The sequence below is a fragment of the Crinia signifera genome, chromosome 1, assembly GCF_055691185.1.
Source record: "Crinia signifera chromosome 1, ASM5569118v1, whole genome shotgun sequence".
Classification (NCBI taxonomy): domain Eukaryota; kingdom Metazoa; phylum Chordata; class Amphibia; order Anura; family Myobatrachidae; genus Crinia; species Crinia signifera.
Window position 1 is genome coordinate 387,693,740 of NC_139217.1, and position 23,680 is coordinate 387,717,419.

The window sequence follows — 23,680 nt, forward strand, 5'->3', positions numbered from 1 at the left end:
CTGTAGGGGTGGTCTGGAGGTGGCGGTGGCGGCCGCCTGTTTTGTGTCCGAAATGCACGTTGCTTTCGCTGATCGAGCGGTTGTAGCAGCATACATTTTTTGTGGACACCCCTGTGTACGCCCATGTTTACGCTCAGTTTTCCTCATTATTTCGGCCGCTCCCCTCAACACGCCCCTATGCCGCCCACAATGACCGTACTGCGTTTTTTCGTACGGAAACAACCGTCCGTGAGCGTTGTGGAGTCGTTGCGCCTGTGCATTGCGGAAGGTACGCATGCGCAGATAAAAAAAAAAACGGAACGTATGCTTATGGCCCAGCCGCCTGAACCAGAATAAACCCCATTGTGAGGAACATATAATCAACTACTTATGATCCTCAACCAATAACTTCTGTGGGAAATATTAGAGCGATCAAAACAAATTTTGTCCATAGAAAAATGGTAATAAAAAATGATATGAATTATGAATTAACTGCAGTAAACATGTTTGTAAATCCCATGTACTATATTATTGCCCAAAGCCGAAAAATACCTATGTAAGATAACTTTACAAAAATATTTGTCATTTTTGTTTGTTTCTGTTTGTTCATCTTAATGTTTGTTTACTGTAATAAAAGTTTGGAGAATATCCCTTGTTTGAATTTGAATGAAAACGCTACACTTTACATTTTATGATATGGGTCATATTGAACTGAACAGTACATGAATATATTAGACCCGAGTAGAACAGCAGGGTTAATCATTTTAACAAATTACATTACATGGATACATTTTATTCCTTCCTACTGTAATTGCAAATTTGTATTTTTCCAGGGAAACAAATGCTTAAAAACATAGGTATAAGTATATGGGGCGTTATTCTAGGCACATCTTGCATATACAGCTACTGTATTTTGTGCTCTTTTTTGGGGGGAAATTTACTAAGATGCGTATGTACTTCATATGTGATGTTGCTATGGGCAACCAATCAGATCCTGTCTACTATCTTAGAGGGTGCTAAATAAATAAGTAGATTCTGATTGGTTGTTCATAGTTACATCACATGTGAAGTAGAATACACATCTTCGTAAATTCCCCCCTTTGTGTGTCATTTACATTCAGTTGCAGACAGTTCTGCCTCAGACCTAATGAGCCCAGTTGTTCATTTTACATGTTTTAATTATTTTTAAACAAGTTTCCTTTTCTCTGTCTTCTTCATGTGATGTCAGTTTAAATTTCCAAGTATATAGCTCCCCCTGGTGTTCACAGTGTCTATTTCTGATCAACGTGTGAGGGCCCCTGTATTACAGAGGTCAGAACTCTGTGTGTATTTCTGCAGTGCCTTTTCTGGTATATGCTGATTCAATGAGATTCAGGGTTCTATTCAAGGCCAGAGCAGCAATGGGGCAGAGGGAGCTGCAGCTCCAGGCCTTCATATAGGCCCATCATGATGACAGCACGACGATCACCAGCTGGTCACATGGTTGGCAATTGCAGTTCTATTTTACACATGTATGCAATTGTTGTACTGTTATATATTTAGGTAGACATTGGGGCTTATAGTGTATGGGTTCCAGTAGCGCACGCAGGGGGGGTTTCTGAGTACCCAGAAACCCCCCAGGAGTCTAGACTGAAAGCTGAGAGTCCCCTCTTTCCATGGGTACAAGAATTTTAAAAATCGGCCCTTGGGAACCGGAGATATCTGACTTCAAAGCAGTGGTCCCCATCCAAGCCTATTAATTGCTCTTCCCAGTCAGATATTTCAGGTTCTGTCTGATTCAGAGCTTTTCAGAGGGTATATTCCAAAAGCTGGGACTCTCCCCCTTTGATGGACACTAGTAACTTGTCTCTACTGTTCCCAGAACCAGAGATATCAGCCTTCCAACCGCTGGTTACTGCTCCAGCTCCACACACCTTGTATGTAGTTTTATATACTCGTTGGCAGATTGCTCTGCCTCCTGAACTCTGATCCCCTAGTCCCCAATACCATTTGGTAGGTGGGATTCTCTAGTTTTTAATTCCATTACAATCTAAGAAATCTATTTATGGGAACAGGAGATATCTGCAGTCAAGCAAGCTGTCCTCCCACCAGAAAATTATGAATAATAAGCCCACTCCACTATACACCCCTCCTCTGCGTATTAAACATCCTCTACCACCCTGGAAGTTATGTATCAGGGCCCCTTCATTCAGCCCAGTGCCCCCCTTCTCCCACCTCATCTCCCACCATCTGTGCAGTAAAGTGGTACTTAGTGGAAATTACTGATCCAGGCCCTTCATGCTGAGCGGTTGATATATTACCCCCTACCACCTGCGGGACATCAAAGCCTCCCCCACCCCTACCGCAAAAACTGACCTGTATATACTGGGTCACCTAAGTGTCCATCTCCGTGCTTTGCTCCCCCCCTCTGGAAACCCCCTTCTGAAAATCCTGCGTTTGCCCCTGGGTTCTACCTGCCTACATGGCAGTTACCTCACCTCCTCTACTGCTCATAAAAGGTCTTAGAACATTTTCTGCCCCAGGCCCATGAGGCCCTTAATTCGGAACTGTATGTACCAAGCCTTGGAGAGAGATAAAGTGGACAGAGTTAAAGTACCAGTCAATCAGTTCCTGCCATATTATAGGCTGTGTTTGAAAAATAATGGTTAGTAGCTGGTTGGCTGGTCCTTTATCTCTATCCACTTTATCTCTCTAAGCACAAAGGTGTTGATGCAGAGTACATACTCTATTATTTATCAAACATTGGAGAGAGATAAAGTGGAGAGACATAAAGTACCAACCAATCAGCTTCTAACATTTTACAGGCTGTGTTTGAAAAATGACAGAAGCGGAGTAGTTGCTACTTTATCTCTCTTGACTATATCTCTCTCCAAGTATTCACTCTGCATCCACACCTTTGTGCTTTTGCTGTCTAAAGTCTGGAGAGCGAGGTTTGATACATCTCCTTTCAGGATGCAGACCAGGCAAATACCAGATAATGGGCCTGATTCAGACCTGATCGCTCATCTGCGTATGATTACGAGTAGTCACCTCGTAATCATACGCAGATGAGCGATCAGGTCTGAAAAAATAACCCGCCCTGTGGAAATCTGCTAATTAATTGCAAAAATATCGCTATTCGCTGTACAGTCACACAACCACATGTAATTATTGAACCATCAAATTAATTTTTCCATTTCTGTGCAAATGTGAGTAATTCTGGCCACACATCAGACCAACTTTGCTCCAACCATCCAACTAGTTGGTTGGATGGAATAAAAACCTGGTACTGGATAGGAGCAAATGTAATTTGTAATTAAGTAATTTGTTTCCCAAATCGGAAAATGAGAACAACTGTCACTCAGACAAGGTACTGTAGTTGGACCTATTTGATTTAAACAATTTCACTGAATGTTTTTGTCCATTCTCCTGAGTTTGTGAGCAAATTGCTTATTGGCATTTGCCCCCATACAGTACCAGATTTTCAGTCCAACCAACCAACTAGTTGGATGGTTGGAGGAAAGTTGGTCTGATGTGTGGCCAGCATAACCTGTCATCTGTAACAGAGACAGGCTGATCGGGGCTGGCACTGACATTACAGACCCTTCCTGAAATGCCTGGGCAAGCCTGCATTTTTTTTTTCATACTCCGAGAAAACACCTGGTTTCCGCCCCCAAACACCGGCTGCCTGCCAGCCAAATTGTGAAGGGATTGCAATGATGATCCATACATTATTTCTGTTGCTGTTTGGGCTCACGCATGCAGGCTGAGATCCGTACGCATGCGCAGTCAATGGACAATCGGTCAATCTGCAATCTGCATATCAATAATCAACCCAATGGGCCCGAATCATCGTGAGTTGTAAATGTAGCAAAATGAATATAGAATACAATAATCCCTCCCAGCACTCTCTGAGTATTTAGATGGGATTACTTTGCCTGTATTATGCAATGATTCTCTTCAATCCTTAGATGCCACCGTTACCCTAGATCAGGGGTAGCCAACTCCAGTCCTCGAGAGCTACCAACAGTTCACGTTTTCTAGATCACCTCGCTGGGGCACAGGTGTACTCATTACTCACTGACACATTATAAAAGATCCACAGGTGGAACTAATTACTTCACTTGGGATTCTGTGAGGAGACGATAACTGTTGGTAGCTCTCGAGGACTGGAGTTGGCTACCACTGGCCTAGATGAAGTGGAGAATGTAATTAAATCCTTTCCTCTGGGTGTAGATGGTATTTACAGGTACAGGTTGTTAGATCGACAGTCAAAATGTTGACCACTACTGGTCGACAGTCAAAATGTCGACACATGAAAGGGTTGACATGCATTACATTGAAATTGTGAGAAGGTCAACGCAAGCAAAATGTTCATATGTAAAACCTCGACTTGACTGTGGTTTTACATATGAATACCCCATCCCGCTCTTTCCATTGAGCTGTATAATACACATCTAGGTTATTTTGCTCAAAAACTCCTATCAAATTTTAATTCTCTGATGAAGGTGGTCAGTGTTCCCCTCTTTATGGGCGGGATGTTCTAACATCTGCAGCCCCCCTCCGCCAGGCTTTGCATTGTTAATGATCGCATATGTTCTAACATATGCGATCATTAACGCAAGGGACAGCTCTTGCGATGAGCTGTCCCTTGCGATGCGGCCACGGCGCTGGACTTCCAGGTCTGAGACCGCAGGGCATGCTGGGAGGGATCCGTGACGGATCCCTCACACAGTGCTGCGGTAAGAAGCCCATAGGCTTCTGCAGGGAATCGCCAGCTTTTGCGCTGACACTGCGGAGGGGGGTTAGAGAATACAGAAATGCGGTAAAAACCCGATAACGGGGTTTTTACCGCATTTCTGGGTTAGAGCATCCTGCCCTATGGCTGAAGCCTTGATAGTATTAATACCAAAACAAGTTACAGATCCCCTTTCACCATATTCGTATCTTCCTATCTCTTTACTGTCAACTGACATAAAAATATTGGTTAAGTTTCTGGCTATCTGACCTAACAATGTGATGAATTTCAATGTTTCACCTCTGACTCCAATTTGTAGGAAAGAGGGACCAGACAGGGGTGCACCATATCCCCTTTACTTTTTACCCACACCAGTCACCGACAGCAGAAGCGATGCCTATACATATGCCCACACCAGTTGCCGACATGAGTAGCGCTGACTATACATAACACCCGCACCAGTTGCCGACAATAATAACACCACCTATACATAACACACAAACCAGTTGCTGAAAGCAGTAGTGCTGTCTACACATATGCCCACACCAGTTGCAGACACTACTAGCTCTGCCAATACATATGCCCACACCAGTTGCAGTCACTAGTAGCACTGCCTGTACATATGCACACACCAGTTGCAGACACTAGTAGTGCTACCTGTACATATGCCAACACCAGTTGCCGACAGTAATAGGGCTGCCTATACATATGCCCACACCAGTTGCAGTACACTCACATGTTACTCACCTAGTTCAGGACACTTCAGGCTGGCAGCTCATCTTCTCCTGCTTGCTTTTTTCATGTCTTGCTCCCTTATAACCCTGCCGCCTGCATCCATGTAGCTACACCCCTCCAGCCATTAACTCCACCCCTTTTCGGTCCCTGCCACAGCACTGACCAGGATGTTTAGGACTCAGAGCAGGGAAGGAGCTCTGTGCTGCCGACACTGCTGCCTGTCTTGCAATATGACAGGCACACAACAGAAGCCAGCAGTCACAGATGACAGCAGGGGAAGTAGAGCAGGGAGAGTGCCTCAACTGCCCAGCGCCTCCCTGCCCTGCATCCTCTGCTGAGTGGGTAGCGCCGGCCCTGATGGCAACCCCTAGGCCAAAAGGTTCTTACTACAAAATTAATAAAAAAAAGGGTAGCAGATAGCAGCTCACCACCACTGCCCGGCTCCTACTCAACTCCGCCTTCCACCCATTGCTCACCTCTGCTGCCCACCTACCGCAGGTCCTATGCTGAGACCATGGATGTATAAAAAGTACTTGGCCAAAGTTAGTGATTGGTTGCCAGACCATGACGTCCAATTAGTTCACGAGCTGGCACTCACATATGCTGATCACAGTACCTCTGCAGGCTCTGCTCTGCTCTCCTCCCAGGTGCTCAAAGCAGCAGAAACATGGTGAGCATAACTGGGGGGATTGTACTCTGGACTAAGCAGCACTAGTGGGGGCATTGTGTAAGGGCCATTACGGTGTGTGGCATAATGTGATATGGGTAGAATGATGTGTGGCATAATGTCATAGTTGCCTACCCTCCTGCATTCTGCAGGAGTCTCCCTGAAATAGCAGCAATCTCCCTCTCTCCCTCATTAGTCTAGCAATCTCCCTCATTTCACCTAGCCCAGTGATGGCTAACCTTGACACTCCAGCTGCTGTTGAACTACACATCCCAGCATGTCCTGCATCAGTTTCAGCATGGCCAAACAGTAAAACTGATGCAGGGCATGCTAGGATGTGTAGTTCAACAACAGCTGAAGTGTCAAGGTTAGCCATCACTGACCTAGCCCACATTACACTGTTACATTTATGGGGGAAAAAGGAATGAGTGATAGATACATTTACACTGAATGATCAGCACCATTTCCCAGCACTTTAGCAAGTATAGTAGCTCTTACTAACTGCTTTGGGGCTCATCTACATTTGGATATAAGTCATTTTAAATGACACACCCACCCACGAGGTGCCACGTTCACAATCTCTTTTCACAATCTCTCCTTATATGGAACTAGACACACCCTTTGGGTGGAGCATGACACGCTCCCTTAATGGGGCGCTTTGCAAAATTCTATTACCAACCGTAATCTCCCTGAAACTAGTTTTCACAAAAAGTAGACAAGTATGATAATGTGACATGGGCATTACTGTGTGCATTATAAAGTGACATGGACATTACAATGAGGGCATAATGTGATGTTGTATTACGATTTTTGGCATAATGCGTGCACTGGGGACTATGTAAAAACCGGACTACACTCCGGACCGCCGGACAGGACATCAAAATCTGCAGTCCGGAGCTTGTAGGGTCAGGTCCGGGGGGTGTCCTGTCCGGGGGGGGGGGGGGGGGTGTCTTGTCCGGGGGGGTGGTCCCTGTGATAGCTATCACCAGGGACATGGGCAGGGGAGATTACAGCCTCACCGGGTGGTCCGGACCGTCCGGTTTTTGCTACATGGCCGGACCATACAGGGAGGCTTTATTCTACCCCTCCTCCTCTACCTGGTGACAGGTGTGACAGGCAGCCCCCCCCCAGACAGGACACCCCCGGACAGGTCACATAACACCCCCCCGGACCGGAGGCTACAAGCTACAAAATGCAGAGTTTGCTGCCCGGTCCAGCGGTCCGGGGGTTTTGTCCTGGTCCGGTTTTCACCCATACCCCGTGCACTGTTTCTGATCTCAGTTAGGGGGGTGCGCCAATTCATTTTCTGGCAGAGCACCAAAAAGTCTAGCACTGCCATTGAGGTACATAATAGCGTCCTGCATTTCTCAGTGATAGCTAAGGAATGTTAGAAACTAAAGCATTGCTCAAATAAGCAGAAATGTTACTATCTGTGTTTTTTTTTTTACTATGGTCTTATTTCAAATCCAGCTGACGTCTCCTGCATGACTATGGTATTATAGCTAAAGTATTACATTGTGTGCAGTCCGTATCTGTACACTAGAGGGCAGTGTCGCCTTAGCTGCTTAGTGCTGGGGCAGCAGGAAGTGGAGCTGTCTGTATGGCTGCTCGGTGACCTTCTGTCTAACAAAGAGACACGGTGGGTGTTTGTGTGTGTGTGTCTATGGAGACGAGCTGGTGCTGTAACTGTGTGCAGTGTGATACTACACTGGTGCTTGAAGACCCATTTCCACGCTGTCTATCAGTGTCTGGCAATAGGGATGTGGAGCAGACTGATTGCTTTGCAGAGGAAGTATTAAGAATGGCAAAGTAGCAGTAGCCATAACAGGAATTCATTATAACATACCCGGCCTGCAAGTATTTATACTGTAATCCAGGATCCAGATGTTGTATGTTTTCTTATACCTTTATTTGTATAGTGCACACATATTCCTCAGAGCTTTACGGAGAATGGGTTACATTTGCTAAATCCTCTAAAACCATGGTCTCTGGAAGTTATTAAGAGTCGTTGGGCGGTATTCAATGAGGCTGATTCGCCATGTTTTTATGGCTATTTTGTGCTGTACGGCGAATTTCTGACTAAAACGGTGAATCACCCTATTCAATGACCAGATGGTGAATACATTTCAAGGTTTTTTTCACCATGATTCACCGAGTAGCAATCGCTATCTTTTTATGGTGAAGTGGAATGTGAACTTTTAAAATTTGGGCCAGTATTCAATGGCCGGGGGTCGTGGGTGGCAGCGAATCCTGTGTAGGATTCGCTGCCCTTTCGCCTTGGATTCTCCCTGCTGGGAGATTCGCCGGCAGCCGCCCGTCCCCTGTATTCAACGCGTCAGGGGCTCTCAGCCCCTGACGGCGAAAATTGACCCCTATGACTAATTGCTCTCCCCTGCTTCTGTGGCTACACTGCCACTGCAGGGGATGGAGCGGAGTCCCGGCCGGGGAGCGCACTAATGCTGCTGGGAGCCCCTGCACAGCCTGACGAGTCCAGCAGCAGCAGCAGTAGCAGACCTCCGGCTCAAGCAGCCCCGGCGCTGACATCTGCTATCACCGTGCTGGGGCTGCCGGAACCAGAGGTCTGCTACTGCTGGAGCCGTCCCTGTCAGCTAATGTCCCCCGCATATCTCTCCCCCCCCCTCGTCCCCTCACCTCCCTCCCCTCACCTCACCCCCAGCAAAGCAGCACACGTGTCCCACCTGTGGGGTGTCCGGACACTAGTGGGGGTGAAGAAGGGCTTGCAGGGTGCTGCTGGGGTCGGAGCCGCTGCACTCACTGGTCATGATCGTGCCTATGTAATGATCGGGACCAGTGTGCAGTGAATATATGAATATTAATGAGCGGCTCCGGCTCCCGGCCCCCTGCTGGCGAATGTGTAAAAAAAAAAATATTGTTTAAAAAAAATATATATATATTAAAAATATACCACCCGGGAGCCCCCCCCCCCCACAAACGTTCTGGGGCAGGCAGGGAGACTTCCATCTCCCTGCCTGCCACCGTCCTCTGGCTCCCTGCGGCATTCGCCGCAGGAGCTCATATTCGCCGGTCAGGGGCAGCGAGCCCCTGACTCGTTGAATACCAGAGCCGGAGAGGCTCCAGAACGCGGCGACCAGTGGCGAATGTGCTGCACGTCGCCGGTATTCACATTGGGCAGTATTCAATGTGGGTTTTGGCGATGTGCAGCGAATCCTATTTAGGATTCGCTGCACATTCGCCACTGGTCGCCGCGTTCCGGAGCCTCGCCGGCTCCGGTATTCAACGAGTCAGGGGCTCGCTGCCCCTGACCGGCGAATTTGAGCTCCTGCGGCGAACGCCGCAGGGAGCCTGAGGACGGTGGCAGGCAGGGAGATGGAAGTCTCCCTGCCTGCCCCAGAACGTTTGTGGGGGGGAGGTGGGCTCCCCGGGTGCCAGGCGGCACAGGCTGCCCCCCCCCCCCCCCCGGGGTGCCAGCAGGGGACCGCATATATTCACTTCACCCGATCATGAATATGTAATGATCGGGTGAAGTGAATATATGAATATCTAATGAGCGGCTCGGCTCCGGCCCCCTGCTGGCTGCTCTGTGTAAAAAAAAAAAAAATTTTTTTTTTTTAATTAAATATATATTCATGTGCTTACAGCACATGAATACAAATAGCATGCCCCTCCTCAGAATAAAATTCCAGATTTTTTTACACCAATTGTAAAAAACAAAACACTTTATTTTAAAAGTTCACATTCCACTTCACCATAAAAAGATAGCGATTGCTACTTGGTGAATCATGGCGAAAAAAACCTTGAAATGTATTCGCCATCTGGTCATTGAATAGGGTGATTCGCCGTTTTAGTCAGAAATTCGTTTTACAGCACAAAATCGCCATAAAAACCTGGCGAATCAGCCTCATTGAATACCGCCCATAATTTTCCTTCTTCAGGATTGGAATCAGGGGCATGGGTATCTGTTCCCATATTTATACCCGTCTTGATTAAGATCTTGCCTGCCCTCTTTCTGTGGGATTTCCCGCGTTTTCGCGCACCGGAAGTCATCTGCGTTCCACCACTTCCGGTTTCTTCCAGAGTTCCGTTTTCACGGCTCATGCAGTGCTGCTTTTGGTTCCATATACATGTGGGTATTTTATTCATTACTTCTGGACTCCAATCTGCCATTTTACTTTTGGGAAAGAAATGAATATTGCTGTTGTGTAAATTCACAATCAATTTGATTATGAAATAACTGTACTGATAGCGTAAAAAATAGCAAAAGGATCTGGGGCCTTATTTTGGTTCATTCTTTCTGACAAAATCCTTCTTAGATGGACAAAACCATGTGCACTGCAGGGGGGGGGGCAGATGTAACATGTGCAGAGAGAATTAGATTTGGGTGAGTAATTTTGTTTCTGTGCAGGGAAAATACTGACTGCTTTATTTTTACACTGCAATATAGATCTCACTTTGAAGTAAAACCCCACCCAAATCTAATTCTCTCTGCACAAGTAACACCTGCCCCACCTGCAGTGCACATGGTTTTGCCCATCTAAGAAGGATTTTGTCAGAAAGAATGAACCAAAATAAGGCCCCTAGTCACAATCCCCTCCCAATTTGATGGACAGGAAGTCGAGGTTTGGGGATGGAAACCTGACATTTTCTGGGATTGTCAGGCGTTTTCAGGGAGGACGTGCAACGTCAGTGCTGGCCTCCATCAGCCTGTCTGCCGCAGAACTGTGGAAGGGTCAGACATACATATGCACAGAATGCAAGAATCATTCAGTGTTGAGTGAATTGCATATGGATGCAATTTAGTCGCATTCACATTAGATATCCCAATTTTTTATGTGTTTAACAAAGGTATACATTACTACCGCACAAAAAAAATAGCATGGTACTCTGTTTTATAGTGGAGAGAAAAAAGTTCTGACGTTGACGTTCGATTACTATTGTACCGCATACATAATTAACAAGAAACCATGAAATGTAAAACTTTAACATGACTTGAGTCCATAACATAGGTTGAGTCAACAATGTAATTTTTCCCTTGTTTAAAACCTGTTGTAATGGTCTATAATTTTCCTTAAAGTGTCAGCAGAAAGTGTACACTGCCTTCCACTTTCGTGGATAGTAGGCACTTCAGTTACACAGAGGACGTGAGTAAATTGAGATTGCTTTAGTTTCATAAAGTGTACCAGCACATCTTGTTCCTCCTCATTACATTGAATAATATACCCAATGTACCAGATGTTATCGTACCCTGCTGCTATGTATGCTCCAGGTTGCAGATCACTTTTGTCTACAGTTTTTCATTTAGCAGACATTCAAATTGGATTGTCTACATTTTTATGACCTACATGTTGTGTTGGGGTTGCCGCAAGAGGTAATGTGTGTGTTTCCGAAAATCATCAGAACTTACAATTATTGGTTGCTGCTTTACCACTAAAGATGGACTACAAAGGCCTAACTGAAATCCTTGTCAGTCTCAATGGGGCAGATGTATTAAGCTTTAACAAGAGATAAATCCAAGGGTGATAAGGAGAGATAAACGTCCAGCCAATCAGCTCCTTACTGCCATGTTACAGCCTGTGTTTGAAAAAAGTCAGTAAGGAGGTGATTGGCTGGACGTTTATCTCTCCTTATCACCCTTGCATTTATCTCTTGTTAAGGCTTAATACATCTGCCTCAATAACTTGTATGCTTCATTGATGCGACAAATTCTATAAAAAACTATTTGAAACATTTGTCATAATAGTGACATGGATGATGAGGACACAATTGTCTATGTGGACCTTATTATGGTCCATTCGCAGAAGGGCTGTGTTCGCATGGGGGCTGATGTTGTCTTCATATGCAGGGTGTGTGCACCCACCGGCAACAGACTGTTCCCATGCACCAAGGACAGCGGGCGAGGGGTGGCCTCATTAGCATACGGAATGCCCAGCGTTTCATGGGCTTCCCCATGAGAACGCTGGGCGACCATCAAAAGATGGGGGTAGATCCCCCTGGCCTGCTTGTGAATGGGTGCCAACCAAACCCGGTGGACTCACAAACAGTGGCACAACTACAGCGCCGCAGCCCCTGCGACAGCGGGGAGACGCCGGGGGGGTCTGCGGGCGCTATTGTTACTCACCCAGCTCCCCCCTCCTTGTGGGTTGAGTGGGGAGGGGGGCCCGTGCGGCGTGGGGGTACCTGCTGTCAGGGAGAGCCTGGAGGTCCCTGTGGCGCTGAGTGTGACCTTGCCGGGGTCCCTGTAGTGACCTGGAAACAACGCGCTATCCGGCGCAGGAAGCTCTTCTAACTTTTAAACCATCGGCATGCGGCCAGTGTTTTCAAAGTTAGAAGCGCTTCCCTCGCCGCCGGAATTTTCGCATGTGCATTTCTGCTCACCAGGCTGCTCGCTGTGGTGAGGGAGGGCCAGGGGTGGCTGCAGAAGAATGCCCAGCTTACGTGTGCATTGGGTTGTGTACACTGCCAGTGTACCAGTGAGCAACAAAGGTATACACATTTCTAGATAGTACTCTTGTACTCACTGGGTGACCATGACTAGGAGGGGTATTCTGATTGAATCGGTCCCCGCGCATTTGCACGGAGGACCATTTGTGTAGGACTGCGCATGTGCAGCTGCTCTGTGCGAGCATCCACAGCGGGGGTTAAGCGTGTCACTTAACCCCCCCCCCCCCCAGTAGGCCAATCCCCTATGTAAATGGAGGTTCAAGCAATACAGTTATGCACAGATGGATTGTATGATGAATTGTGAGTACTGTACATTGTGTGTCCAAAAACCACCAAGGACTGCTGGGGAGTTGAAGGGAAAGTTGGACACAATTATGATAGACAGGTCTTTCTGATGTATAGCCACCTTTAGGGGCCACTAGTTCAGTGTGAATCATTTTATTCATGATCTTTTAATTCCACATTTTCTCAGCCTAACCCATGTTGACCTTCCTGTATGTCGATCTAGACACGTGTCAACCTAAATGCATGTCGATAATGACTGTCTAACACAGGGCTGGGCAACACTGGCCCTCCAGATGTTGATGAACTACACGTCCCAGCATGCCTTACATCAGTTTCAGCATGGCCACATAGCAAAACTAATGCAAAGCATCCTGGGATGTGTAGTTCATTAACATCTGGAGGGCCGGTGTTGCCCAGCCCTGGTCTAACAACTTGCTGGTGACCCAATGACTGTATCCCATTTTCTCAAACTATAATTTTTAGAAAGCACAAAATCACATTGAAAGTGCAATTTTAATTATTTTACTAATATAAGGAAAATAAATCCATTTTACATAAGAAGAAATTAGCATGTTCTTGTTGATCTTTCCTGAAGCTACAGTCATTTTTTATTAATTAGCACCAAACTGATCTGATGTTTATGTTAAATGTGTGTTTGACTTTGCCCAATTCCATTCCAATATTTTTACACCTACAGCTCTATTCCCAGAGGTGTCTTCCTGGTTAGAATACAAGTGTATGAAAGTAAATCATTAGTCACAATTCATGAAAGAAATGTAATTAGGTCAGCCTGCTGTGTGCAAACACGGAAATGGTACAAGTAGCGTTCCAGTAACCTCTACAGGAGCAGAATAGTTCTAATGAATATAGGCTCACTTATGCTGCTTTCACACCGCAAGACCTGCTTAGACCAGGTATTTAAAACGTTTTTTTTTTAAACGAGTCAGAGCAAGTTTAGCCCCTTTCACATTGCATGTAAATACCTGGTCTAAAACAGGTTTGCGGTGTGAAAGCAGCATCAGTGACACAGCACACATCTCCTCCCTCCCCTCTGCCTCCTCCCTCCCCTCCTCTCCGGCGGTGACCCTGGCTCGCTCTTCGGATGGGGATCTGACACTCGCTGGCTGCTGGAGGTCAATGGGGGGAGGGATACTACCCCGCTCATACCCCCTAATCCCCCGGTACCTGAGGCAGGGGCAGTGTGTGAAAGCACATGCACTGAGCATTAGCTGGTCACCTCTGAGCCAGCGCCGTGCATATTTAATGAGCCTGCCTCTCATTACATATGCGCATATGTAATGAGCGGCCTGCTCATTAAATATGCACGGCGCTAGGGACCAATAGTGCTTACTGCTGCCTGAGTACCGTTTCAGACCCGTTCAGACAGCAAAAAAAACCGGGTCTGAAACGGGTAGGACCCTGCTTTTTTACCATTTTAAAATACCAGTTATTTTAAAATGGTAAATTCACTCTGGACCTTTCAGACTGCACATATTACTGTTTTGAAACGGTAAGTAAACGGCAATATACCGGTTAATATGTGCGCTCTGAAAGGGGCATTAGAGCTATGTATTTTATTGTCACATCTGTATCTATGCGTTTACTTATTATTTTCTTTAATATAGAAAGCACCAGTGTTTACGTGGTCTTAATAAAATTTATATAGAATGCTCTAGAATTTTATGGTGAGCTACAAATGAGCTAAATAATGAATATTAATTATGAAGGATCAGACTTCACTAGCATATGTGTTAAAATCACTCCCAGTAGTGATTTAACACATATGTTAGTGACGTTGGGTGTTTTTATGATAAATATTCATTATTTTGTTCATATGTAATTGACCCTGTGTGTACTGGTACCACTTAGGTTTTTCCTTGCAGTTGTGGATTTGTTAGAGCAGTTTTACTCCTCCTATTGGTGCAAGAATATATTTTGTGTTTATTTGATTAAACAAAACTGTATATATGAAAAGACTGTCTTAATTATGCTATGCAAAATAGGTAACCTGCTAAATATTCATTAACCCCCATTCTCACACTTACTCGCTGTTATCATCACATAACAGTTCTCTCCATACTGCACAGAGACGTGTAATAATATTATTCACAACTCCCAAATACGCACTGACTGAAACGGTTTCTACAGAAGAGAAGGTTGGCAAACTTTGCGCCTAATCCAGACCTACACAACCCATGTGGAGTACACAACCCATGGAAGTTATTATCCAAAATGCTGCACCAATCCTGCATTATGCTTACTGTGTACTCACGGGGTACACATATGTACAATTTAATTTTTCTTGCGACCGTTCGATCGACCGAATACACGTTCGGCCGTCCGAAACATACGACCGATCTGCGCGTACACATATGTACAATTTTACTTGCGACGTCCGATGTACACCCGTCCAAACAATCGCAAGAAAAAGATTGTACCACCGTACACACTCTCCCGTTCTGGCTATTCACACGATAAAAATGTACACAACATTATCATAATGGGCTGGATTTAAAAGAGCATACCAAAACGAGGCGTGATCACGGAACAAAGAATCGTTCGTGTAGTACAGAATAGAGCCGTGACTATTCAGATCCATTGCTAGCTGTACAGGATATACGTACGTTCGTTCGTCTATCGGTGCATTTGGGCCTTTTTAATTATGAGCTTGAGGAGAAGGAAGGCTCGTGCGTGCATTTTGGCTGCTATGGCCATTAGATTGCAGGCTATTAAAAAAAGAAAAAGGACCAAGAATCGGAGCTGCTGGACCAGAGACTGGCTTCTGAGGAGAGACACCTTCTCCCACATGCCATTGCTACAGGAGATACGGGAGAACAATCCTGATGATTTCAGGAATTATCTCCGTATGGATGACGCTACCTTCATGGAGCTGCTGACACTGGTTACCCCTTTAATAGAGAGAGAGGACACCTATTTCAGGAGGCCTATTTCTGCAGAGCAGAGACTGGTGGCAACGCTGCGTTACCTGGCAACAGGCAGGACCCTTGCCGACCTGAGATTCACCACCGCAATATCATCTCAAGCGCTGGGGTTGATAATACCAGACACCTGTGATGCCATCGTCCAAGTTCTACAGGACAAATACATGAAGGTAAATATGAAAATTACATACATGTCCCCCATATGTATAGCTGTGCACATACCTGTACCCTATATGTATATCTTTACAATGCCTGTTAATTTAATCTTTTACACCAGTGGGTGGGGGGTCATTTTGATAAGGCGGGTAATAGCTTTGAGGCTGCAATGGGGGAGGGCTGATGGGTCTAAAATCAACCCAACAGATTATTAATACGCATATACTTTTATATTGCAGTTTCCATCGACCAAGGAGGAGTGGCAAAATATTGCACGTGATTTCCGTGATCTTTGGAATTTCCCTAATTGTGGTGGAGCTATCGATGGCAAACACGTCAGAATCATGCCCCCTGCAAAGAGTGGCTCTTTTTATTATAACTATAAGGGGTTCTTCAGCATTGTTCTAATGGCCATCGCTAATGCTCGATACGAGTTTGTATTTGTGGACATTGGGAAAAATGGTAGAGTTTCAGATGGAGGAGCCCTGGAGAATACATTTTTCCATGACAAACTGAAAAAAATGAACTGAATCTACCAGAGCGGACTGAAAATGAGCACGGTTTGAACTTTGTTTTTGTGGCGGATGAGGCCTTTGCATTGCACCCTAATGTCCTTAAACCCTACCCACAAAGGGCACTGAACAGGGAACGGCGCATTTTTAACTATCGCCTGTCACGTGCCAGGCGAGTGGTTGAAAATGCATTTGGGATTCTGAGTAATAAATTCAGAATTTTTCACAGTGCCATCAATCTGCGCCTAGATAAGATTGACAAAGTGGTGCTGGCCTGTTGTGTGCTGCACAACTACATGCGCAGAAAAGCGGTGCACACACAACAACTGGGGGCTACAGTGGACGACAGCCAAGTTGTTGACGAGCCTATTGGTCTGACAGCTTTGGCAAATAATTTAAACACCAGAAATGCATCAACGCAAGCAAAGTTGTCAAGAGACGAGTACTTGAATTATTTCAATGGTGTTGGGGCTGTGGAGTGGCAGAATGACATGATTGCTTGAAAATATACGTTTTTGTCATTGTAAATATATTGTTTTTTGGTGTGTACTAATCAATATTTTGCCAATAAAATTTGTATACTCACAGTTCCGCACAAGTTGTCCTCTGCGTCTTCTTGCAGCAAGGAGGGGGAGGTGGAGGCCGAATCACGGCAAGTGAGTGGTAGTACTCAGGTGCCAGGCATTCCTGGAGGGCACAATGCCACGACACCGGGAGTGCAGACTGTACCCAGTACTGGTGTTTATGTACTAGCAAGTAGTTGCTCCACCACACCTATTTCTATGCCAATTTCTCCTGGTACTTTTGTACAGTCTCCAGGAGCAATACATGAAGGTAAATATTGAAACAATATGCATGTACCCCATATGTATATCTGTGCCCTATAGTCACCCTGCATGGTAAATGATATTTTCACACGGACACCAACTAGATTAGAGAATTTTTAATTTTTATATAAATGATTAACTTGTAAACTTATAACAAATATAACATAAATAACAAGTAAATAAATAATAAAGAAATACTTAAACATAAAAATATTTAAACTATATTATTAAAACAATAATGCACTTAAATAAACTATATAAAATATTTACATATGGTGGTAAACTTGTCCCACCCCATAATCTCCTGTATCCATCGGTGGTTGGGAGGGAGATGGACTTTCCACTAAACTCTGGAAGGGGCCACCAGGTGGACCTGGTGGGAGCGTATTAGCCGACGTTGCCGGTTGGTGCTGCCTTTGCCCAGTTGGTGGCTGGAAATGTTGGTACTGGGGATATTGCACCGGGTGAAATACCGCTTGTTGGGGTATAGGAGCTGGGCTGATGGGTTGAAATTCAACCCTAGGCAGAGGGGTCTCATCGGTGAGCCGTGTGTGCCGGGACAGAGTCCCCACACGGGCCCGGTACAGCGTCTCATAAAATATGCGCTCTACCTCCACCCTTGTAGCCGGGTCCAACTTTCGCAAATTGTCAGCCAATACACTCCCCACCCGGTCCGCATCATCCTCCTCCATGGTCATCAATCTGTTGGCAGACTCCAGGATCTTGGTGGTTGCCACGTCCGCAGCATCTGGAGTCTGCCTCGGCCTTTTGCGCCCTCTTCTTGATGGTGCTTCTGCTGTAGTTTGAGCGCTTGCTAGAGGTTCAGCGCTGGTCGTGGCGGTTGGTGTGGGGGTGGAGCAGAGGGCCGGTGAAGGCAGCTGTGATGCCACCTCCAGCGATGCCGAAGATTCCTCCTCGGCAAATAGCGATGGCTGTAACAAAACAAGATGATGTATCACTATCGATTTTTAAGACTTCCATATATTTTTATATCTACGCAGAAGAACGCAGCCCACACACCACCATGTTGCTGCCATGGATGAAAGTGAGGTAGTTGAAGAGGCGTTATGACTGGCATCTCTGGAAACTAATTATTTAGATACCAGACATACCAAATACTAATTTAAATACCAGAAATGCATCTATGCGTGCTAAATTAACCAGGGATGAATACATGCAGTATTTTATTGGTGTTGACGCTGTGGATTGGCAGAATGATATTATTTCGTTAATTTTAGACAACAAAAAAATATTACAATAATCCGCGCCAGAAAGACTACAACAGTGTAGATACCAGGGATTACCAATGCCAACCAAAAGTTCCAAATACAAAAAAATGTGGTAAATGCACTTGCGATGTCTGAATATTGATCACTGTGTTCTCAGGCGGATAACAGTATACCTCCACCACTGAGAAGAACCAGAACAGAGAAGGTCAAATTGACGATGTATAACCAAAAGGGGGGGTATCGCCCCCTGCAACTGACCTCTCTGTTGTGCCCAACAGAGAGGTCAGTTGCAGGGGGCGATACCCCCCCTTTTCATTTTACATGTTCACAATTTTTATACTGTACTTGCTGTTATATTTATCTGGTTTAAAAAAAAAAATTTAAAATAAAATCCGTCTACTTACTGTGCCGCAAATGGTGTCATCAGAAACCTCTTGGTTGCACGCGGAGGTGGAGGGGGCCGGCTGGTTCCTTGCAGTGTTGCTGACCGAATCCCTGGGCAGCTACTGGTACACCGTGAAGGCCAGCAGGTCGTAGTACCACAGCCTGGGCACATAGACTTGGTCTGCCCCTGCCCCAGACCGCTTTGAGGACTCCACCTTATTTAGTTCCTTTTTAAATACGGTCCTCATATTAGCGATCCGAGTCCGGACCCACTCTACATTTGCTGTGGGGTAGTAGGTCTGGCTCACCCTCACCAGCTCCTCCAGAGCAGATAGCCTCTTCTGCCGATTCGAATGGTCTTTGGATTTGGTATTCCAGAGACAATTCTGATCCCTGTAGGCCTCAATGAAGTCCTTCATAAATTCGACATTTTTTTCTGCCATGGTTGAATTTCTGTTCCAAAAAATAAAATAAAAAGGCATATTATTTTCTTGATACACAAAGCACACCATAAACCATTTAATGTACAGGTGTTCAGTCTGTGGGCCACTAGATATACTGTAGCTATAGTACAGGAGTTGAAACTCTGTGGGACATAGGATACACGGTCACTACAAGCCCCAGCATACCCATGGCCCACAGATTGAAGTCCCTGTCATAGAAAAATACACATTTTGTTTTAATACTCACCGAAAGAAATGTCGATAAATAGTCCGGAAAATTCGCAGCGCAGCTCCGATCACTCGAACAGCAACGACGGAATATTCTTTCGTGCTGAACGTGGCTTGAAACACAGTGATTGGATGAGCGCAGGAATCTCCGCCCCACTCACGTGCTTCGCGTCACACAGACACGGGACATCGAGGAGCCATGTCGGAGGGTCTGGCGCCACCGCATATGGGGGAGGCCAGTACAGCACCTTTGTTTTCCAATTCAGCACTGATAACAACAGATAAAGAAATCGCTGAGAGACAGGACAACAAGGAGAAAAAAGTGACGCGCGCCTCCGCCATGTCATCTGCAGAGGTGGAACTGATGGTCAAAATGCTGGATAGAAGGGACTACGATTGTTCGCGAAAAACATACCCCAAGACAAATTATAGAAAAGAAATTATTATGCAGCGTGTATGCAAGGAGATAAAGGAGAAGTTTGGGAAAAGAAGGTCCAAATACCAGCTACAAAAACGGTGGTCGGACCTGAAGCACAAGGAGCAGGCCAAGCTCAAGAAAATTCGTGGAATTATTAAAAGAAGTGAGTACAATGCCCTAGGTGGCTTTATTAATATACTGTCTTGATCCATTACATTTTGTGTGTTTTGCTGACATGTTGCTTGTTTTTACTCAGAGGAAATCCAATCCAGGAGAAGACATGAGGAAGGCAGAGACAGGGCCTCCAACCTGAAAATAAAGAAGGAGAGTACAACAGGTAAGGTTTTGTACCAGCACACCAACAGAACAACACATGTTTTATACACAAAACAAGGGGTAGTAATATGTCACTTTACCTTGTCACTATAGATGATATCCAGGCTGCGCAGCCGATGGAAGGGACCACAGAGGGCCACCAAGTGATTGCGATCACCAGCAGTGTAGATGGTGAGTGTATACTGCAAATCATCTTTATGGGATAGTGACGTATCATTTGTGGAAAGGTAAACATTTCTTTATCTGTACTTATTATAGATATCATCGAGATTTCAGATGTCAGTGCAGAGGGGGAGAAGAACACACCATCACCTGACACGTCCAGCGACGAAAGCACAATGCAAGAAAACATGACACAAGTCCATAAATGTCTACAAGAACTAAGCGGAAAAGTCCATACCGTAGCCCAAAAAATTACGAAAATCCAAAAAGGCGTAGCAGTAAAAAGTAAAAAGTATGAAAAAATTTATAACGGTTTGCATTATAAAGTCAAAAAATAGTTTGTCTACTTTATTTTACTTTTTTCTCCTTCTTGTTTATTTGGAGGCCAGCAGCATGAACCTTAAAATGGTGCATGTCATGGCAAGCAGTCCCACGGCAGCAATGCATCACATGTGAGCAGGCCGGGATGTTCCCATGTGATGCGTTGCTGCCGTGGGACCGCTTTCCACTACATACACCACCATCTTCAAATGTGTTTTTATGTTTTTTGGGTGGGTGGGCGTTCATGCTACACCTTCACACGTGGCACTTATGTCATGGCAAGCAGTCCCACGGCAGCAATGCATCACATGTGAGCAGGCCGGGATGTTCCCATGTGATGCGTTGCTGCCGTGGGACCGCTTTCCACTACATACACCACCATCTTCAAATGTGTTTTTATGTTTTTTGGGTGGGTGGGCGTTCCTGCTACACCTTCACACGTGGCACTTATGTCATGGCAAGCAGTCCCACGGCAGCAATGCATCACATGTGAGCAGGCCGGGATGTTCCCATGTGATGCGTTGCTGCCGTGGGACCGCTTTCCACTACATACACCACCATCTTCAAATGTGTTTTTATGTTTTTTGGGTGGGTGGGCGTTCCTGCTACACCTTCACGCAAGCACCTGTATGTGATACTCTGTTCAGGTCCGACCACCCAAATAAACAAAGTGTTCACAGTATTTTTTGTCAGTATTTCTTAATAAATGTTAAGTGTTTATGCAGAACAATGAACATCACATATCTATCTATCTATCTTCTATAACTATATCTGTCAGGAATGCACACACAACGATTATTTATTTCAAAAGGAATGCACACACAACGAATATTCTTTAACAGCATGGCGCGGAAAGTACGGGGGAGAAGACTTCCTGTTGTTTACATGCTGCGCTGATGGAGGGATGACGCAGCTAGTCAACACCCACATGGGCGTGCTGCTTTTGGGAGGAATGATCGCAGGAACGGGCTGCATATCGATCGAACGTGCGTACACATGTTCTTTCGATATGGAGCCGTCCTGTCGGAAGAATATTAAGCAGCAAAGAACCTGCGACCGACCGACCGTGGACGGCCAAGAGCGTTTTTGGCCGTTTATCGATCGCAACGAAGGGATCGGGACAGCGTACACATATATACAATCGAACGGCCGTTCGTCCGCAGATCGGAAGAACGGCCCGACGATTGTACATATGTGTACCCAGCTTTACTGTTCCACCAACATCCTCTGTATTATGTGTATTGTTTTTAATGTCTGTAAAGCGCCTTGAGTCCTGTTGGAGAACATGCGCAACATAAACTTACTTACAGACCTGATTGCAGGGCACATTTTTTCTCTAATGGACAAAACCATGAGCTGCGCTGCAGGTGGGGCAGATGAGAGTTAGATGTGGGTGAGTTATTTTGTTTCTTTGTAGGAGATTGGGAGACTGTGCTGATATTGGACACTTGTAAGTTGTGTGTGACTGAGCCTGCATATGGAGCACAATGAAACTTGTAGTGGAAACATTGTAGCACTTTGTACACTGTGTCACACACAGATAAAACAAATCATTTATTTAAAAAAACACCATACTTGCCAACATTTAATGTCTCCTCTCCGAGAGAATCCCAGATCGAAGACTTTCAGCTGCCATTAGGGGGCGGGGACGGAGCCTTACTGTACATCATTAAGCAAATTGCATCATTTTAGCCCCCTCCATCCGCGAATCGCGGGATTTTACCGGCGTGTTAGGAATTTGCGGGAGGCTTGCACACCCTTCCCTCGGATGGGGACCTGATTTTCAGGAGCCTCCCGGCCATCCTGGGAGGGTAAGCAAGTATAAGCTGTACATTAGCCACCTGCCCCAGGCAGGCATAGGCCCGCCTGTTTTCCCATGGGAACGCCCACTTTTCCCCCTTGGGACACCCACTCTTCCCCCGGCCCTCTCTCCTTGCAACGAACACCCCGGCGAGTGTGTAACTCGCCAAAGCCAGTTGCTGCCAGGGTCTGCACATGTGCAAATACATGCGCATATACGTGCTTTCGTAAGATAGCCCCCCTAACATCGGAATGGGCCGAATTTGCCCCGTTTCGAGTGTTGTTGAATTAGGCCCCATATTTTAGAACACAAAAATAACTTTACAGTCTGAGTTTAGAATGAAATTGTGTCTAAGCTGCGTTGGCTTTGGATAGAAACACCAGTCGTTTGTCTTTTTGTGGACATGTTAGTGGTGTGGATTAGGGCCTTTCTTCTTCTCGGGAACATGTCATGTATTGATTAGGAAGGATCTGTGATTATCAGGGCTGTGGAAGACTGATGGCTTGTTGCTCTCTGTAAATGTTCTTTGATAAGTAATGATGGGACTAGAATAGTTGTTCTCCAGAGTTGATTCTTGTTCAGGGCACAGGGTACATGTATAGAAGACGTACGCCTGTGGCTCGCAGTGTGCCTTGAAGCCCAGTTTCTTACTAATTACCCCCAAAGTCAGGGTTATAGTCAGGATCTAGAATGTCTGTCAGCTCCACACGCCAATCTGCCTGTCTCGGCTACATGAATCAGTGCCTTTATCTATAATAAGCACTGTGCTTATGTGGTTTAATATTCTGCCTTTTCCTGCTCTATCCTAACAAAGCAGCAGCTTTAAGAACATTAAAGCCCATTCTTCTGAAAGATCGCTCTTTGGGCCATTTTAATGTGTGCATGAAGGAAAAACCATAGGCTGCTGCACCTATTGTGCATGCGTAGCTCTTGCCTCCTTTGTCACTTAATGAGAGTGTGTACCGTTATCGGGGTTTGAAATGTGCAGAGAAAAGTAATACATAGAATTCTATTGTATGGTGCAGCACTTTCATGTCAGTGACTGCATTGTTTTGTCAGGTAAAGGGTTAACGAAAAGTTGAAAGGAATGGACCAAAGGCACAATTATAGCTGCTGTA

The 23,680-nt window shown here is 45.6% G+C and overlaps 1 protein-coding gene across 1 annotated transcript in view; it reads left to right on the plus strand.

Moving 5' to 3' along the window:
• The first annotated feature begins 7,648 nt into the window (after window positions 1–7,648).
• C1H5orf63 (chromosome 1 C5orf63 homolog) overlaps window positions 7,649–23,680 on the plus strand; it is a 62,044-nt gene continuing 46,012 nt past the window's right edge. The window contains exon 1 of the mRNA XM_083158430.1: window positions 7,649–7,737. The gene's annotated coding sequence lies outside the window, so the exon portion shown is untranslated. The remainder of the gene's footprint in view (window positions 7,738–23,680) is intronic.